Genomic DNA, 12,010 nt, shown 5'->3' with positions numbered 1-12,010 from the left:
GACACAGGTTCAATGATTAGGGGTGGTAAGGTTCAGGTTAAGTAGGTAACTGTCCAAGGTTGGCCAATGGGCTGTTAGAATAGCTGGAACCAGCTTTAGCCTTGAGGCACTGATTGCATGATGGATGCAGACAGCAAGTTTCCAAGGAATGATGCCTTTACCCAGCTCTTTTCTAAGGTCTGGAACTAAGGGTCTGGGAAGAATTATCATTCCACCCTCCAGCTCTGAAGGATATGGAGGATTTCCTTCTTCTCCAGGGTCTATGGACATAATTGAGACGATGTCTCATGCTTCCTACTCACAAAGCCTGTTCCACTGAGCAGAAACACCAGGGAGGTAAGGGCAAGCTACTCCTTAGGGAGCCTCTTTTTCTGGTGGACAGAGTGCCACATCTCACTGGTCAAGGGAAGGGACTGGTGCTCTTCTGCAGTAGATTCAAGCCCATGTTTACTGACCTCCAGTTCCACTGTCCTCTAGTTGGCTCTGCTACTTTGTTATACTCTGAATTGGGAACTGGTTAAAGCTTTTGTTTGAAATGGGTAGGATAGGTGATGAGGCATGAAAGGTAAGCTGTGTACTCCATGTGTCCTAGACATTCTTACATTGCATGCTCACATCTCACCAGCTGTGAATACTGGTGAGTGTTTAGAACAGTGGGCTCTCCCACTGGGTAAAGGAGGAGGGATGCTTGGCATTTTACAACCAGAATCTACAGGCATGAATGATCAGGAATGTGTGGGAAGAGTGTGCAGAAGTAGGACACGCTGATTATTGCAAGCCCTGACCATTAATGCAGACTTGTGATCAGATGTCAAGGGCATGAACAGACACTGGTCACTGAAGACTGAGAGGCTGACCAATTTCTGTTGAGGCTGTTTGGGATCATTGGGCATTGATCTAAGGAAAGTTTCATGTGGCCACAGTGGCAAGAATGCTGTCCTTTAAAACAAATCACAGGAATCTCATAACTCTGTCACAGTTTTCAGTCACAACTTAGGGGCTACTTCACTGCAGGAATTGTATTCTTTGCCTGAACCTGTATGGCCAGTGACCTGACTCCAGCCAGCCCTGAGCTTCTCTCCGTCTTTATCAGTCTTGTGGCTTCTCTCCAGGTGGTAATTTTCATCGGGAGCAGATAATAATCTGGGTGCTCATGGCACATTGCAAAGATGGTTTAGTGTCTGGGTGCTTATCCAAACACTGAGATGGCCTAAGAGACAGGTGGCCCTCAGGGTGGGCCCTTCCAGTCCCTGGGTACATCTATAGAATCATGCTATAGGGCCAGCAGAATGGTTTCCAAGTCATACAAGTATTATTCTTAAAGGTCTTGCACCTGTAATTTCCCAGATCTGTAAATTATGGGCTGCCTTGGAGCCTACACTCTCTCTAGAGTCAGTGCATGTCCACTTTCTTCCCCATCATAAGATCTTGCCTGGCTGGGCCCAGTGCTGGCCAAGTAAGGGAAGAGGGAAGAATGTTTCTCATGTATGGACTAAAAAGTGTCCAAGCTCTGAGACTGAAGGACCACTAGCTGTAGGATAGACCCCTGACTGTGTCAGCATAGCTGTAGGATAGACCCCTGACTGTGTCAGCATAGCTGTAGGATGGACCCTCTGACTGTGTCAGCATTCAAGGAAGGAAGTCATGTGTGGTTAAACTTAATGATGACCATGCAAGGTACTCCACTTCACTGAGGTTCAGAGAGAGACTAGGTTCTGAAACCCAGGAGATACCCACCATACTTCAGGCCCAAGTCCTTTTGACTTCAGATCTGATGCTTACATCGAACAGTATCTTTCTAAGCACTGACTGCAAGTGGCAAGAAGCTGGAGCTGGTATTTACTGAACAGTCACAGCATGCCAGGAGGTGATGTTCTGGAAGGGCTGTTTCACTTGTCTGCAGCTCTGTGACATATCTGATCTGTGGTGTGGAGAGTGTTGTCTTCATAGTCCAGTGACTCCCCAGCCCATTAGATGACATACCCATAGCTGATTCTCCTTTGCAATTGACTGTGGACTTTTGGATAGACAGAAGAATGCAGATCTATACCCCATCCATCGAGGGGTACTGGGAGGAGGGCTCAGGGTTCCTCTTCTCCTAACCTTACCTACAATGTGAATATCAAGGCAGGTCACACCATCCAGAAAGCGGTGGTGTCAAGGTATCCAGCCACCTAGGGGCCACTTCTCTATGAGAAGACATCCATACCTGAACCTACATGGGCAGGGACTGCAAGCAGCCTTCAGCTGCTCTTTGGCCTCCTTGGTCAAGTGGTTCCTGTCCATGCTGAAAGCTATGACACATCGTAAAGATGGCCTGGAACTGGGTGCTGGTTCAAACACTGAGATGCCATACAGAAGGTGTGTGACTCCTGGATGGTCCTGAAAGTTTTGCATCAGTTTCTAGTGTAAGGCATTAAGAAGAAGCACCGAGATCAGGGCCTGTGCATATACTTCCTCCTGTTAGGTACCTAGAGCTATCTACCTCTACCTCCATGCAGAATGAGTATAAAAATCTGGAAAGACTCGGGCTCAGGAAGGTCTGGTCCTCTCCATGCAGAGCTTGACTGTGCTAAGTATCCAGGAGCAGCTTCTCTGTGCAAGTTGGGGTCTTGAACATGTCCTCTTATGGGTGTCCTTAGCCTGGTCTCCAGGGCAGCCAGCAAATTCAGGGAAGCTCCAGGGTTTCACATAGAGCTTTCTTAAAGGGGAGAGACAGTCCTTATTTTCCCAGCATCTTTATCCAGGTTTTACTGGAGAGCAAAACTTAGCATCTATGACTGATGTTCACAAAAGCTCAAGCAGACACTTAGAAGGGGTTTTTGCAGGAGGAACATTACCATAAGGTTTAGGAGGTTTCTCCCTCCTAAAAATGTCACAGGCGTGAATTTGAGTTATACTCCATCTTATTGCTCCACAGAGAGGAGGTGTTCCTTTTATTTCCAGTGAAAGAAAGCTTTGTATTGTACTTTACAAATAACCAATATTTATTGTCTATTTCCCATGCGTTGGGCACAATGCTAGTGAGACACCGGGGAATTAGGTTGCCATAGTGCAGAGCCCATCAGGCAGGCTGTGGGGAAGGCACTGTATGTGTACTCTGAGGTGGGAAGATGGGGCTTTCAGTGTGAAGTGAGGGCTTTAGTGGAAAAGTTCTGACCCAGTCAGAGCAGATTAAAGACAGCCCCTTCTCTTCACAGGTAGGTACCCCAAAGCTCTGTAGCAGTCAGTTCTCTGTTGAGAATAAATTCTCCAGGGAAGCTGTCATCTTTAGCCCAGCAAGGGAACCAGAGATAGGAACTTCCTGGAGAAGGCAGGCTATGTTTGTTGTTCAGGGAGAGCCAGGCATGTGAATAATGTGCCCAGTATGTGAAAGAGCCGGTGTTTGGGGCCACAGGGGTTCAGAGGGTCTTTCCTGGGTATGCCAGTGGACAGTGATACAAAGCCTTGGATGTCCAGAGGCCTACCAACATCTGAGAATCATGTAGAATTGTCCTCCCTGCCCCCCTCCCCCTGCCGGAAGGAATGGTGGATGCCTGGATTTGCTGCAGTCTGGGTGTGCTCCCCCAACTCCTAGAAACTCAGCATTGCCCTTGGAGGAACCAGTTTCAGTCCCAGCTACTGAGATCTTGCAGGAAGCTTGGGCTTGTCCTCAAGGACTCCAAGGCAAAGCGAGGGTCAGAGACACAAATAGATTTGCCAAGACAAAGCACATCCGTCTTTTGCTCACTTCTGTCCCATTTTGAAGGTTTTGTGTGCATTGAAACTGTGCCTACAATGCTGAAATAACTTGGGGCAGGGAGGGAGACCCTTGGAAACAAATAAGCTTTAAGGAATGTATTTGTTAGAATGATGGAGAATGGAAAAGAAATTTGCTGTTTGAGAGCTCACTGTGAGAGTGCTTGATCCTGTCTATTGTTCATCCTATTCAACCATCACAGTTACTATAGAAGCTTCCAGGGACAAAATGGAGTGCTGAATCTGGGTGGGCCATAGGAGTGCTCAGGAAGTGGGTCCTGGCAGATGCAATGTCATCTTGACCTCTCCAGAAAGCTGCTGTGGCAGAACCAGGCCCAGCCTGATCCCAAGGCCTCGTGTCTAGCTCTGACTACTGGGGCTCTAAGTGACATGCAAGGAAGATTTCAAGTGTGGCGTAAGAGTCTGCAGAGTGGAATTGGAGATTGGCCCTTGAGTGGGACCAGGGACCTAGCTGAGGTCCCCAGAGTGAGAGCACTTGCATAGCCGCTACGCATATTAGCATGCAGAGGCTTACAGCAGCAGAGACTGACTAGTTCGAAGATCTGGCTGGAAATCCCAGAGCCAGGTGTTGGCAATACAGTGATCCCCCTGAAGCCTCTGAGAACGAGATGGTGAATCCTACTGTCAATTTGATTGGGCTGAGAGAGTGCAGATTAGTGAAGTGCTTTTGGGTGTTGTCTGTCTACGAGGGTGTATCAGAGATGAGGCAGATCTTGCTGGCTCAGACGTGATGAACGGTTCAATCCATCTGATAGAACCAAATGAGAGAGGACTAACAGGACTCGGGTGGCGGGGGAGTGGAAGATGGGGCTTATTTGAAGGAATACGCACACTGGTCAGATGTGTCCTTGACAGTCTGGCCCCATACATTAGAGCCGCACTCTACTCCTGGGTTTCTGTGCCAGGCCCTCCTGCTGTAAGAGAGTGAAATCTCTGAAGCTGGACCACATAAACATTCCTTCCTTTAGTGTTCTTCGGGTATTTAGCTACAGTACTAATCTAATGAACACAGGGGTGACCCTTATTTATTCCAGCTTCTGGGGGCCCAAGTGTCCTTGGTTTGTGGCCTCATCTCCTCAACCTCTGCTTCTACTGTCCCATGGCTGCCTTCCCTCTAGGCATGCCTCTGAGACTGTCTTTAAACACTTGGGTGCAGGGCTATGAGACCCTCAAGTTGATCACATATACAAAGGTTCTTCAGACAAGGAAGTATCCAGGGATCTGGGGATTTTGACTGGACAGGCTCTTTGGAGACATGGTCACTGTATAGCATAGCTGGGGTTTAATGGTGAAGATTAATTAGCCTGGTAAGGGAATCTGGGCAGTAACCAGGATGGACCATCTAATTGGAGCCATCACACACAAACAACAATAGTGCATGTGATGTAAACCGACAACAGATAAGCAGGTGTATTGTGCCTTGTGCTGTTCTCTCCCGATGACTACAGCATCTTCCGTTCTTCTGTTGTGTGATACTCTTCCTAGAATTCTGTAAGAAAGAAGGCTGCCCAAGCCTTAAAGAGCAAGACAGTAAGTAGCATTCCTCCATTGCCTCTGAATCAGTTTCTACCTCCAGGTTCTTATCTTGTTTAAATTTCTGCCCTGACTTGCCTCACTGGTGGACTGTGATATGGAAGTATAAGCTGAAATAAACCCTTTCCTCCAAAGTTGCTTTAGGTAATGCTGTTTCATCACAGCAATAGTAGGACTAACTAAGACAGTTGGAAATGGAAGAGCTTTGTGGATCTCCCAAGTTTTAGGGACTTACTCAGACTTATGAGTTCTTTACATTCTGAGTTTTTCAGAATGGAAAGTTTTAACTTGGAGAAAACTGCTATGCAACACCTTTACTGTGGTTTCGAAATGTAACTACAACAGACCATCACATCCGTCTCTGGTATGTTGGTTTATCAACCCTAGCAATGAGCCCATCTTTGTTAGGAGGAACTGGTTTTGTTTTCTTTTTTCTCTGTGTTGTTCCAACATAGTGTACCTTTGGGCCACTAGCCCCAGTGCAGGCTAGTATCACCAGGGTATGAGTCTCACATGGGCACGTCAGCTTTGCTTCCTGCCTTGTGATGGTTAGTGTTGATTGTTGACTTGACAGGATCCAGACTCACATGGGAGATGTACCTCTCAACATGCCTGTGAGGTATTATCTTGATTATATCAATGGATATGGGAAGATCGTCCTTATTGTGGGCAGGCCCATTCTCTTGGTCAGATGATCCAAGGCTGTGGATATAGTGTGATCAGATGTGCTTGCTGACTTGGCATTCCCAACAGGACCAAATGCATCTTGAACTGTGAGCTAAATAAGCCCCCTTCTCACTTAAGTTACATTTGTCAGATGTTTTATCACAGCAATGGGGAAGGACAAACAGACATACACAGGTCCCCATCCGGGAGCACCTGATTCTGCCTCCTGACCTAGCTCAGTGTGACTGCTTCCTACCTCTGAAGCATTATAGAAGTCAGTTACCATCAATGATGTCATTACCATCACCATCTTTGTACTTTAGAGTTTGAATTTTTGAATTTTTTTTGGTTCAAGCATATATTCTCTAAGATTATTGGCTCTATTTGTTTAGAAATGACTGTTTGGATTCACTCTGCTAACAATGCCAGACATCAACCTTTTCTCTTCTCTCTTCACCTATAACCTCATGGACTTCCAAGCCATTTACCATGACTGCTACTTCCCTTCCTAGCAAACATGTTAACCCCACAACCCTCACAGTTCCACAGGTGGCTGAATTCTTACTCCATGTTGTGCAGCCAGTGCTTTGGACAAGGTGACATTTCCTTGGTGCAGACCTTCTCTAAGCTGCAGTGCCAGTGAAGTCACCTCCCCACACCCTGCCCCACAGCTATCAGCATGGTGAATTTGTTAGGGACCTCTCAAATGGGCATGGTATAAGGGATTTTAGGAAAGGGGAGTCTGAGTGGTCACACATCAGTTGCAAGGGACCAGGGGTTCATGCAGAAGGTCAATCAGGGATGTGAAAGAGACCTAGAGGGCAAGTAGCCTGGAAACATGTTTATTGTGCCAATGGCTGTCACCATGACAACCACCACATGTGTTTTCTGGTGCAGGATAACAGTCTACTCTAAAGACACTTTGAAGTAGTTTATGACCTTTTCCCTTTGTGACATGGAAGATAGAGTGGCTTGTTGGATGTCAGCATGTCTAGTTGGGAGTCAGGCCTGTCTGTCCTCAAATTGCTATGCTCTTTATCTTCACATGTACTGGCCATACTGGAAGCACATGGGGCTTCTCAGACAGAAAACACCAGAAGAAATCATTTAAATCCTGAGGAGGGTGATGGGGTGAAGCATAGCTCCAGGGCCATGCCCAGCCTCAAAGCAATGGGGGAAGGAGGCTGAGGCTGTATTAGTTTTACAGAAGGAAGAGCAGTGCCTCTCCGGAGAAGCTGACATTAGTGTGGAGGGTATGGGAGACCGAGGCTGAGAGGGGCCGGGCAAGGCACACAGAAAAGTAGAGCACAGCAACAGTGGGCTATGTGCTCTTCCCTTGGGTAGTGTGTCACCCATGAGCTTCACTTTCTTTGTCATCCATCGAGATTTAAAAACAGCATCTAGCACTTGGCCATCGCTCAGGAGGACATGGCTGGATGGGACTCTGAGTAATGTGGAGTCCAGCAGTGCCAGACATTATGAAGAGAGGCAGATTTGGTGAAAAAAGGCAACAATCCAGCTCCAGATGGGCAGAGTTTGCATCAACTGCAGATGTAGGCATCCCAAGATGTCTGCAGAGTCTCCATGAACTATCTGTGGACAAGAGTCAGTGCATGCACTTTCTGCTAACTTTAGGAGCCTCGAGCTCACCCTAGTGTTAGGCGCAGAAACAAAACATGAAGAATCAGAGTCCTGGAAGATAAAGCAGATCTGAATAGGAAAATCCAAAGAGGGAGGATCAGAACCCAAAGGGGAAGGATTAGAGAGCAGTTCTGAGGACCATCTGAGGACCAGAGAGCAGTACTGGGGCATCTGTGGGATAGAACCTTGTGGAATTGGCTGGCCAGAGGCATAGACTAGCACACTCACTTGCAAGGGTTCTTAAGCCTCTCTCCAGGTCTCTGGATTTTAATTTCTCATATCCACAGAGTATCATGCCTGTCTTGGAAACACACCTTTCCTTGCTGCTGACTCCAAATGCGTTTCACATTTCCCCTCCTTGCTTTACAGACTCATCGATCCTTTTCTTTCTTCCAAAATGTCTGAGCCAGTGTTAGGCACTGCCTCCTGCAAAGTGTTAAACAGCAGAGGAGCCTGGCAGACTTCCAAGGCACTGAGGCCGCAGGCAGGCAAGCAAGCTGGCTGGCCCCACCAGGGGAGACATTTGCAACCCCGGTCGATGGAGACACAGAGGAAAAGGTTGGCCTTTCTAGAGAGGTTTCTCCCATGCACAGGCTGCTGGCTTCAGATCCATTTTCTCATAAAGCCCAGACTCAGCCGTGAAAGGCTATAATCTGAGGGTTTAAAAATGCCAAATCCAATCCTGGGGGATGGAGAGCACAAGATGAACTGCTCTCTGGTCTGGTGTTGGGAGGAACACACCAAGGCTTCCCTTATCTGTTAGCTGTTAACCCAGTACGGGCAGCCACAGGGAGCAAGGACTTTGGGTTTATCACCTTGCCACCTGGAAGACACAAAAGTCAGGGCCCCTGGTGGGCAGCAGCTGCTCTGTGGGTCACTTTCCACTCCTGTCAAGGGCAGATAAGAGCTACCCCCACTCCACTCGGAGATGTGTGTAAGGCAGATGTGATTTGAGTGCTGTATGCATTTTATAAATGGAAGCAATCTGGGCAATCAAGGTAATATACATGCTGCCTGTTTGGAGTCTAATGTCTTCTCTAACAGCTAGGCTGCTCCTGTGTGTTTGCTTGTGTTTTGAAACCAGTCCTCTCTGTGAACACATTTTTCATAGTTTGGTTTTTTCCTTTCATTTGAGTCAAATGGTGTGCTCTCAATAACCAGGTAGTGGGTGATTTTTGGAGTTTATGGGCCTGAGCTGAGGCACAGACATTAGCATGGGGATAAAATAGTAGGGGGACCGGGGATCTTTAAGTCCCACTTGTGACCATTGAGTCCCACACAGCAGGGACTTCTAGATTTGAGTCAGTTTTCTTGAACAACACCTGGAGATCTCCACAGCAACCATTTTGCACAGCAGTAAAGATCTGTTTGCACCCCAGCTCTGGCCATGTCTGGCTTCCCTGCTAGGTGTTTATCAGGTCCCATCAAGCATACTTACACGTTGCTTAGTCCAGAGAATTCAAAGCTCTTTCATATGTTTATTTAGTATTTATTCCATACCCCCCCCCCCCGTTAAGCACCCACCCAGTCAGGTCAACATTTTGAACACACAGGACAGTTTTAAAAACAACACAAAGCACCGTGTGTCATCTCATCCTGGAGAGATGAGGTCACTCTAAGCACTTGTTCCAAGAGTTCTGTCTTCATATGTGCTATTAGTTGTTCTTTTGTCTGTACAGAGAAAACAAACAAAGGGCTCATTTTGTGCCATGCTTTTGGAAGGTTCAGCCCATAGGTGCGTGGCTTTGTTCCCTTGAGCAGAGCTTCACATTGGGAGGAGCATGTGATAAGGAAGTCCCTTTACCACACAGAGGACAGGGACCATAGACAGAGAGGAGAGTCTGGTTCAAGGCACACCTACTCTTCCACCTGTTTCCATCAGTGAGGTCCCATATCTAAAGTCTTCAGAGCCCCCCAGATATCACCACCAGTTGGGACTGAGTGTTCAATGCATGAATGTATGAAGGACTTTCATTTTCACACTATAACATTTTGTCTTTGGTCCCTAAAGTCTAATGACTGCTTCCATACTGCCAGATGCCTTTAGTCTCTTCCCAGGAGTCCAAATCTTTTTTTTTTTTTTTTTTTATATTTTAATTCTTTACTTTTTGGCAGTCTCATACATATACACAGTGCACTCTGACTATATTCGCTTTCTTTACCTTCTATTAACTCCCTCCTTTCCTTTTGAACCTCTTCTGCACAACCTCTGGCCCTGTAGTAACTATACTATTGAAGAAAATGACAACACCCCTACCACCACTCTTGATCCCCCATTCCTCCCCAGCAACCATTAGTAGTCAATAGCTCCTCAGGAAGAGTGGGGCCTCAGAGGTAATTTCTCGACTCATCATAGAATATTGAATGCTCAGTCCTATGAGGCATATGGGCACCTCTGCATGATGGTATGTCAAATGTCCAGCCATAGGCAGGTATCCATTGCTGCTGCATGTTCGTGATTGCAACAGCTTTGTCATAATCTGGTTAGTAGCATTTCATGGCACTCTTCCAGTTCCTAATTATTTTCTCCCATCTTCCTTGATGTTCCCTGGGCTTGGACAGGTGAGATAGATGCCCTGTTTAGGTATATGTGCTCAACGCTCACTTGTTTTCAGCACCTTGACTAGATATGAGTCTTTGTGTTAGTTATCACTCTCTGTAGAGGCAGAGAGCAGAACTAGCCTAAGAAACAATCATTTAGAAGGGAGTTTGACAACATGTTCATTTAGGGAACTAACAGTGGTCTATTCCAGGCATAGGCTTTTGATTAGGCTTATAGTACCAGATATGGATTCCCTCCCATGGAGCAAGCCTCTGAGCCAATCACAGAGTGATTGGTTACCTTAAAACAGTCATGCTACTATTACATCAGTGAGCATGTTTTGCTTGATAGGTCAGCGGCATACATGGTCTATAGCTGGATGAGACTATTGATGAGTTTTCTCCCCCAGCAGCCCTCACAGTTCCTTACAGCACTATGAATGCTAGGCAACAGGGAGAGTTTCCAGTTCAGTTACAACTTGATCTCAAGAGTTCAATCTCAATCATTCCATCACCATTCAAAAGTTTAATTCCAGAATCTCTACCGAGACTCAAGGGAATCTCTTAGGTGTGACCCCTGTAAAACATAATTTACAAGTTTCTTACACACAGTAATGCAGAGTAGATAACCTCATTATGAAAGGAAGGAACAGGAGAATAAAAGGATTGAATTACAGCAACACTGAAGCCTAGCAGCACAAACACTGAATCCTATGTTTCCATCCGGGGCACATGATGTCATGGTCTGAGTTCCAACATCCCAGGGAACCTCACTCTTATGGCTTTATCATTCATAACTAATCTTTTCTTGTGCCGACTCCATTTGTTCCCTATAGGTTTTCTCTGCAGACATTCTATACTCCTGGTATCTCCAACTTTCCTGGACTCTCCACAGTGAATTCACTATCTATGCATCATGTAGCACTGTTTGCAGAGACTCCAATCCTATTATGTATCATCTTACCTTCAAGGAGTTCATTGTAGTCTGGGCAGAAATAACATGAAATTAAAATCTTGCAAAGCCAGATTAATATAGGTAATACAAAGTCTGCCACCAGCTCAAGTGGTGGCTGCTCTCATATCCTTGGACTAAAGCTGTGACATCACGGAATACCTGGGTGATTCATGGAGAAATAATTCCCAGGTACTCTGCAAGAAGCATACCCCATTTTCTTTACAAGGAAGTCTTTTAGAAGACTTTACTCTTTAATATCCTTGAACTTAGGTAGAGGTCAGCTAATTCCAGAGATTCCCTTGGGCATCTTTCCTGCTGCCCCTTTGAAAACCATGTGCCTTCTTCATGGAGTAACTAAGCTCTTCAACGTTCAAACCTTTACATGCTTGTTTTCTGGCCAATTTGTAAGTTTTTCAATCTTTACATTCTTCCTTTTGCTTATAACCATGGTGAAAACCTGGCTAAAACCAGCTAGCATCAGCTGTGCCACAGCCTGAATCCAATTCCCAATGGAATTTCTATGCCCATCTAAAGCCTTGCAAGTAAGGTTTTTCTCTACCTGACTTCTGATCGCCATTCTGGCTTTCTGAGATTATACAAGGCTCACCCTTTATGTTCTTCTTATAATATCCTATGTTTTCTCTAATTGCTATCTCTAAGATCTTCTAAGTTCCTCCTACAAACAAGTTATAAGGGCTTAAGAATCACACAATGAGATTTAATCTCAGAAGCAGTTGCACTTTAATGATATAATTTTCCATTTAGTGACTTTTGATTTTTGGTTGCTGTCACAAAATAACTGATTGAACAAATTAAAAGGACAGAATCAACTCCACAAAGTCATCATTCCACTTCCAAATGTGTGCTGTGGCATATGCCCCCTTCCCCATCATATTCACACAGATATGATGATAA

This window comes from Phodopus roborovskii, unplaced genomic scaffold (genome assembly GCF_943737965.1).
Source record: "Phodopus roborovskii unplaced genomic scaffold, PHOROB, whole genome shotgun sequence".
Taxonomy (NCBI): domain Eukaryota; kingdom Metazoa; phylum Chordata; class Mammalia; order Rodentia; family Cricetidae; genus Phodopus; species Phodopus roborovskii.
Note: the sequence above shows the minus strand (reverse complement) of the source record.